This window comes from Sorex fumeus, unplaced genomic scaffold (genome assembly GCF_029834395.1).
Source record: "Sorex fumeus unplaced genomic scaffold, SorFum_2.1 ptg000102l, whole genome shotgun sequence".
NCBI classification, from domain to species: Eukaryota; Metazoa; Chordata; class Mammalia; order Eulipotyphla; family Soricidae; genus Sorex; species Sorex fumeus.
This window is the reverse complement of record NW_026606159.1, coordinates 804,802-812,255: the sequence shown is the minus strand read 5'-3', so window position 1 is coordinate 812,255 and position 7,454 is coordinate 804,802.

Sequence of the window (7,454 nt, the reverse complement as noted above, 5' to 3'; positions counted from 1 at the left end):
CCAGGGATTTGGAAATCAGAATTAGAATCAGAAGATGCGTGAGGACCAAACTTATATGAGAAATAAATATTTCGATTCTCTAAATGACAAATCAGTGCTCTTTCTTACAAACCCAAATTGTTTATTTATATATCTCAACTATATTTTTCATAGCATTGTTCATAACATGCTTAACCACTGATAGGCAGATATTAAGTGTATGAGATGATTATTTATTATTCTTTCGGTATTTGTGCTTGCGAGAAAATAACATTTATTTATTTGTGATTAGCTATGCAGGTTATTAATTTTTTCCCTAAAGTATTGGAAGTTAAAAATATATCTCCCTCATTTATTTCTTATATGTTTTAACTTTACTTTGCAGTTTTTTTTTGAAAAAAATTTTTTTTGAAAAAAAAAACTCACTAAGGCAGAGTCTGGCAAACTCCCCGTGGTGTACCCAATATGCCAAATACCAGTAACAATGATGGGTCTCATTCTCCTAAAGAGCCTTGAATATAATCTCAGGGCTAGGATGAAGGAGACGTTACTGGGGCCTGCTCGAGGCAGTCGACGAATAACAGGATGATGAAATGAAATGAAAAAAAGACATTTTTACCTTCATCTTGTGTTTTTTTTTGTTTGTTTGCTTTTTTGGGTCACACCTAGCAATGTTCAGGAGTTACTCCTGGCTTTGCGCTCAGAAATTACTCCTGGCAGTGGTTGGGGGACCTTATGGGATGCCAGGGATCGAACCTGGGTCGTCCGCGTGCAAGGCAAATGCCCTACCTGCCGTGCTATTATTGCTCTGGCCCCTCATCTTGTAGTTTTTAAGAATAAAAATTTCAAGCTGAAATCTTGCACCATCATATTTTTTTGGTATTTTCTCAGAGTATGAACTTGTAGAAACTTAGAGCTAATATTTTACTTCTCTCTTTGGCCAGTGTGTTTTTTGTTGGGGGGTGGGGGGAGGGAATCACACTTTGTAAAGGTTTGGCTTTTCTAGAATATCTTTAGTTTATTTTTGTTCATTTGTTTATGTAAATTTTAAATTGTTATTTCCTGTGAAGTATGCCCAAGTATTAGCCTTCCTAAATCCTCTTGTGAGTATTTTCTGTCTATGACCAGAGGGTGTGACTTAAACCACCCCTTTAAGCTGTTGTTTTGAGAGTACACTAATAAGTTGTATCTATTAATTAAGCTCGTGAGAAAAGTTCCACTGTCACCTTGATATATGTTTAAAAGATCTTTTTAACCAGTATTAATTATATTATGTTAATACCTTATGTCCCTGTTTATTTCTGTCCTCCTAATGTGCCAAAAAGTTCTGCTAAAAATCTCATAGTACTATTTTCGTCACTTGTCCCTTCATTTGCTAGAAATTTTAGCTCTAAGCATGTCGTGATTCAACAAGTAAACATTTATGACTTTGATCTGCCTTGTGAATTGAATATTTACCAGTGTAAAACAATTCTGTTGTTCTATTTGAAGCTGATTTTCTTGAATCTGGCGGTGCCTGGCCATTATTTTTCCGTGCTCCTGGCTTGACTTTTGTTTCAGTGGACTACCAACTCTTTGCCCGCTCTCAAGTACTTAACCCAAGCTTGTAATTCCGTTTTAGATCTGACCAGTGAAAACAGCTTAAGGTGAACTTGAAATCTCTGACCCTAACTTCAACTCAGGCTTTGAATTGGAAAGCGTGAAAGATTTCCATTTATCACCACACAATTTTTTGTTTGGATTCACTACTCTCATTTTCGCTTCCAGCTTCTTCAGTTCATTAATTACCACGCACCCAGTATTTGCTATAGAAGTCATAATAAATGAGGTAGCTCAAAGCCAATCTGGATCAACCACCGGTTCCCTAACTAGTTATGGCTTTGCGTCTTACAACCAGGAATCACTCTGTAGTGCAGGTGGCCCTTCCCGGTAAAGAGAGAGAAGGATTGGATGAGGAAGGTAGACCAGAGGAAGGTTGGAGAGCTAGCATATGGACTGGGTTGCAGAGAGAGAAAAAAAGGGAGGGAGGGAGGGAGGGAAGGAAGGAGGAAGGGAGGGAGGGAGGGAGGGAGAGAAAGAGACAGGAAGAGAGGAGATTAGAGTATCTTCCACATCAGTTATGTAGATGTGAAAATCGAACTCTTGTTCTTACACAAAGAAGTTCTGAACTCACCATCGTCAGAGATCAGTGAGAAAAAGTTGGAGCTCAGAATGTATTTGAACAGAGTCATAGCACATGCCGAGTTTACAAATCATTCAAAACTCTGAAGGGCTGCAATGACTTGAGAAATAGTGGCTCTGAAAAGAGAGTTGTCTCTTGTAAGGAGGTCATCTTTTCAGCTTCTTGTTGTGCAAACTGACATTGATTTTCCATGGCACTTTTTAAAATCAAGTTCAAGCTCTGGCCTTCTCGCTCCATGTGGGGTGTGCCGGAAGGTCTCCCTGCGTCTGTGCAGGGCAGGGTTCTCTCCCCCTGGAGTGGGCTTGTTGGCGCGAGGAGAGAGGCAGGGTCCTTGAGAAGTGCCCAGCTATAGGGTAGTATCAAAGGGCCTATCAACAGTTGTGTTCTTGAAAGGCATTGGGGTCCTTGGGGGAGGGAGAGGGGTACCCTGGTGATGGGTGAGGTGTCGGGATTACGGGCTCAAGAAATCATCATTAAGAGCACAGCAGTTAGCACCGTTTGCCTTGCATGTGGCCGACCCAGGTTTGATTCCTCTGCCCCTCTTGGAGAGCCCGGCAAGCTACCAAGAGTATCCTGCCTGCACAGCAGAACCTGGCAAGCTCCCTGTGGCGTATTCGATATGCCAAACACAGTTACAAGTCTCACAATGGACACGTTACCGGTGCCCACTTGAGCAAATCGATGAACAACGGGAGGACAGTGCCACAGTGCAATGAACCTCAAAGTAAGAGTAAAAAGTTCTCAGATGTTCTTAATTTGAAAAGAGCAAAACACCCAGTCTGGGTCCCACGCTGAGGCTGTTCAACTGTGCCAGCGTTGGCCCCAGACTGCACTTTTGCTTTCATCAGCCCTCTCCCCCTGCCCCTGCCCCCACCACCAGTTCCCCACCCCCAACCCGACCCCCTGGCCATCATGAGTCTGACTATAACCAGGCAGAGCTTCACAGGAAACGCTGACGTCATGGCTGGTTTGCAGTTGGGCAAATATGAAGTCACTCTGCTCTGCTTCCTGCCACCGCCCGAGTCTGTCAGGGAACTGTCCCTTCCACGTCTCATGGAGTTCCGAAGGCAAGGCGTAGGTGCCTCCAGAGGATGATGCATGAGCCCCCAGACACTGTAGGGAGGAAGAGGAGGGTGGGAGGCTGTGAGGTTACCCTCCTGACACCAGCCTGGGATTTTTTTTTAATTGAATCACTGTGAGCTACAGCTACAAAACTTTCATGCTTGAGTTTCAGTCACACAATGATCAAACACCTATCCGTCCACCAGCACACATTCCCGACCACCAGTGTCCCCAGTATCCCTCCCCGTCTCACCCCTCCCCCTGACTCTATGGCAGAAGATTTCCCTCTTACTCTCTCTACTCATCGGCTTTATGCCAACCTGGGATTTAAGAACTGACTTAATGACATTTTCCACCAGTTTAAGCACATTGGTTTAGGCCCAGCTGGTCTGGGGCTGTGACGGAGCCCATCTGCTGAGTGACCCCAAGGGCAGAGGTGGGGGAGTTTCCACCCTGTGGGTCACAGCCCACAAAATAGCCTGATCTGTTTCTGCTGTGAAATGGGACATGTCATCTGCAGCTGCCTGCGGTGCTTGGCCTGTCCTGTGCAGCCCGTGAGTGACATTGGAAAGATCCCAAGGGCCCTGGCTGGACAAACATCCCACAAACGGAAGCAGCCCTCTCTTGGCTGGGAACTTCCTGTCTTACCCCCAGCTGCCTGTCAGGTCTCCTTTGCATCTGCTCAGAAGAATGGACACGGCCAAGTGTGTGTGCGGACTATCAAGTAAAACCAATGATTGGCTGGAGCAATAGCACAGCGGGGAGGGTGTTTGCCTTGCACGCGGCTCACCCGGGTTCAATCCCTGGCATCCCATATGGTCCCCTGAGCACCGCCAGGAGTAATTCCTGAGTGCGGAGCCAGGAGGAACCCCTGAGCATCGCTGGGTGTGACCCCAAAAGAAAAATATTTAAAAAACCAAAAACAAACCAATGAGATGGGTTCATGTTTGAACCAGATGCCTGCGCCCTGCTGGCCGGTCAGAAACCAGGCACCATGGATGAGTATCCTGGCAGGGCTGATCTCAGCGTCACGGGGAGACCCTGTGCTCTTCGGGACAGCACGGGTTTTGCTGTGTGTGACAAGCCCTCTGCCCGTTTCTCAGGCTCTTTCGAGGTTGCTTGTTTCCCCCTGTCGCTCTCTAAATGTGTCCTCGTGGGGTTTGTCTTGGTGTCTGCTCCCTGGCTTCCCAAATGTCAAGCATTGAGTAAGGAAAGGATAGGACATTTTGGAAGAAGAGGGAGGAGAGAGTCAAGAACCAGTCTCATGGATGGCGCAGCTTGGAGGGGATCGTGTGTTTTAAATTTAGAGGCACTTCCTTTAGCTGTCCTCAAAATAACCATTTCTGGGGTGAGAGAGAGAGAGAGAGAGGTGGAATGGGGACAGGAGAACAGAATCACAGTGGAGATTGGGTCCTTCCCATGAGAGAGAGAGAGAGACAGAGAGAGAGAGTGGGAGAGAGAGAGAGTGGGAGAGAGGGAGAGAGAGAGACAGAGACAGAGATAGAGACAGAGACAGAGATGGAGATGATTGGATTTCCAAACCCAGGCTCAGTGGCTCTCCTGGGCACCTGTTACTCCAGCCCTGTGTGGCTGTGCTCCCCAAGTCATTATTAATTTGAGAATGACCAGAATCCTCTTGAAGGTTATCAGATAGATTTTCTGTTCTTCGGGTGATGCTTATCAGGCTCACCTTAAAACAGGTAGGAAATAACAGGCAAGCTCACTTCTATAGGACTCAGAGCTCTGAGACAGGCCGGGGTGTCCCTTTCGAAAAAGAAATTTTAGGGGCCAGAGTGATAGTACAATGGGGAGGGATAGTACCTTGCACGGGCTGACCCAAGTTCCATCCCCAGCATCCCATAGGGTCCCCCAAGCAATGCCAGGACTAATTCCTGAGTGCAGAGCCAGGAGTAACCTCTGAGCATCGCTGGGTGTGACCCCAGAAGCAAAATATTAATAAATTTTGGGGCCGGAGCAAGAGTTCAGCAGGCAGGGCTCTTGTCATGCATGTGGCTGACCTGGGTTCGATTCCTGGCACCCCATGTGGTACCCTAACCCTACCAGGAGTAATCGTTTGAGCACAGAGCCAGGAGTCATCCCTGAGAACCATCAGGTCTACTCCTCCTGCCCCACCCAAAGGAAACTGAAAAATCGACAACAGGCTGTTTTCCCTGCTGTCAGCAGACCCCCCAGTCTGTGATTTAATTCCAGTGACTTCAGTTGAGAAGGTATATATCTGGATTCTGTCCCATTAAGGTCCTTGGTGGGCTCATGGGGGCGTGTGTGTTGATTGCACCCAACTATGACAGCCTCATGTGGGAACTCCTTCAGAGCCTTTGCGATGAGCAGAAGCAAGTCCAAGTGGTGACACAGGCCCTCTATGCACCCATTTCATTAAACTCACCGGTCAGGGATAAATACGGTCAACCCAGAACTAGGCCAGTTCAGACCTCGGCTCCAGGGACAAAGTCTCAATTCCTGGCCATAAACCACTCACCTTTTCATGTCTAATCACACTCATTGGTTTAATCCTTCGAGAATAATGTCCAATTGGTTTCCGTATGTCTGCATTTGTAAATGTCACTCTGGCCCAGCGTGTGTTGTACCGATTAGCCGTGCTGCATCGTTTTGTGAGTGTGAATCAATAATGTGGGATTCTGGGCTCACTGAATTTTTCAAGTCATCCCTGAATTGATGGGGGCTCTTTGTGCAGTGCATCTTATACTGTGCTAACTCGATCCCATTGGGGAAAACGCCTGGTTGGGGGAAGGCAGTTCCTGCGGGGTTGAAGATGTGCTCCCAGGTGAGTGGAAGCGGTAAAGGGAGAGAGGGTGTGTGGGTTGGGGGAACAGGCCTCGTGTGTCATTTATGAGCTGGGTAAGAGGTCAGATGAAAGGCTTCGAAGGAAGTGGTTCTGAACATAAACATGGTCCAATGAAAAGCAAAACCAACAGCGGTCCGTGGGCACTTCGTGATGGAGCCCTAACCACGCCCACCAGGAAGCTTCCAGAGTCTCGAGGACATCTATCCTGGGGTGTCTATACTGCCTGACCTGCAAACGGTGCTGTTGGACAACTTGTCTTTTCCCAGAGAAGGTGAGAAGCGGCCAGTGCTTATTCTGTCATCCTGCCAGCTTGTTTATTTTATTTTTCCCATTGCAGAAAATTTGCACCCAGTTCACTGTTTAGTCGGAGCTTTCGTATGACCAATTTTTCCCCCTAAGCCTGCATTCCTCCTAAGCCTCAAGGAGGGCATTGATAGAATGCTGTTATTAATCAGGGTAAGGTTCCCTATAAAATATTCAGCTCCATTCTTCACAAAAGACAACAGTTTAATTTATCAAATTAGTAAATACTGAAGAAAAGAACCCTTTTGAAGCTCCCGAAGACAAGGTGATTTACTGCTTGGAAGAGTGCCAATGATTGCAGCATTTCTGAGGAGACATTTTCTGTAAGTATCCGACAGCCTGCAATGATTTTCCTCTTCTCACCAAGTAAACCCAGCTGTAGAGAACCTTCAGAATTAGGAGCAAATATGTATGCTTCTGTGTGTTCTTGCTGTGTGTAATTAAAAGATGTGAAAAAATGCATAAGGGCCCTAAACATCTGACAAAAGATTGAAAGAGATAGAATCTGTAAGCGATAAATCATGCCAAATTAATCAAAAAAAGAGCACTTGCAAGGAGTTTTAAGTTCCTTGGAGAAGTGCTTAAATGCAGATGAGATAACAGAATCAAGGTACAGAGTGCTAGGTATGACATAATAGCAACTATATAGCAAGTAGCACTGTCTTCCCGTTCACCGATTTTCTTGAGAGGGCCCAGTAACGGCTCCATTGTGAGACTTGTTACTGTGTTTGGCATATAGCATATGTCACGGGGAGCTCGCCAGGCTCTGCCGTATGGGTGAGATACTCTCGGTAGCTTTCCGGGCTCTCTGAGAGGGGTGGAGGAATTGAACCCAGGTTGGCCCAGTCGGTAGTGTATAAGGCAAACGTCCTACCCACTGTGCTATCACTCCAGCCCTCCATTTCCATGGAGGAAATGATACTCAACGTTCTTATTCTTGGAAATTACTAGTCGTTCAACAAATAATGAAGAATGGAGATGCTGCTGGCGCCCGCTCGAGCAAATCGATGAGTAACGGGATGTCAAGTGATCAAGTGATCAACAAATAAATTTTTCATTCATTTAAAAAATAACAGGTAGCTTTTGTCAGATATTCCTTTTGGT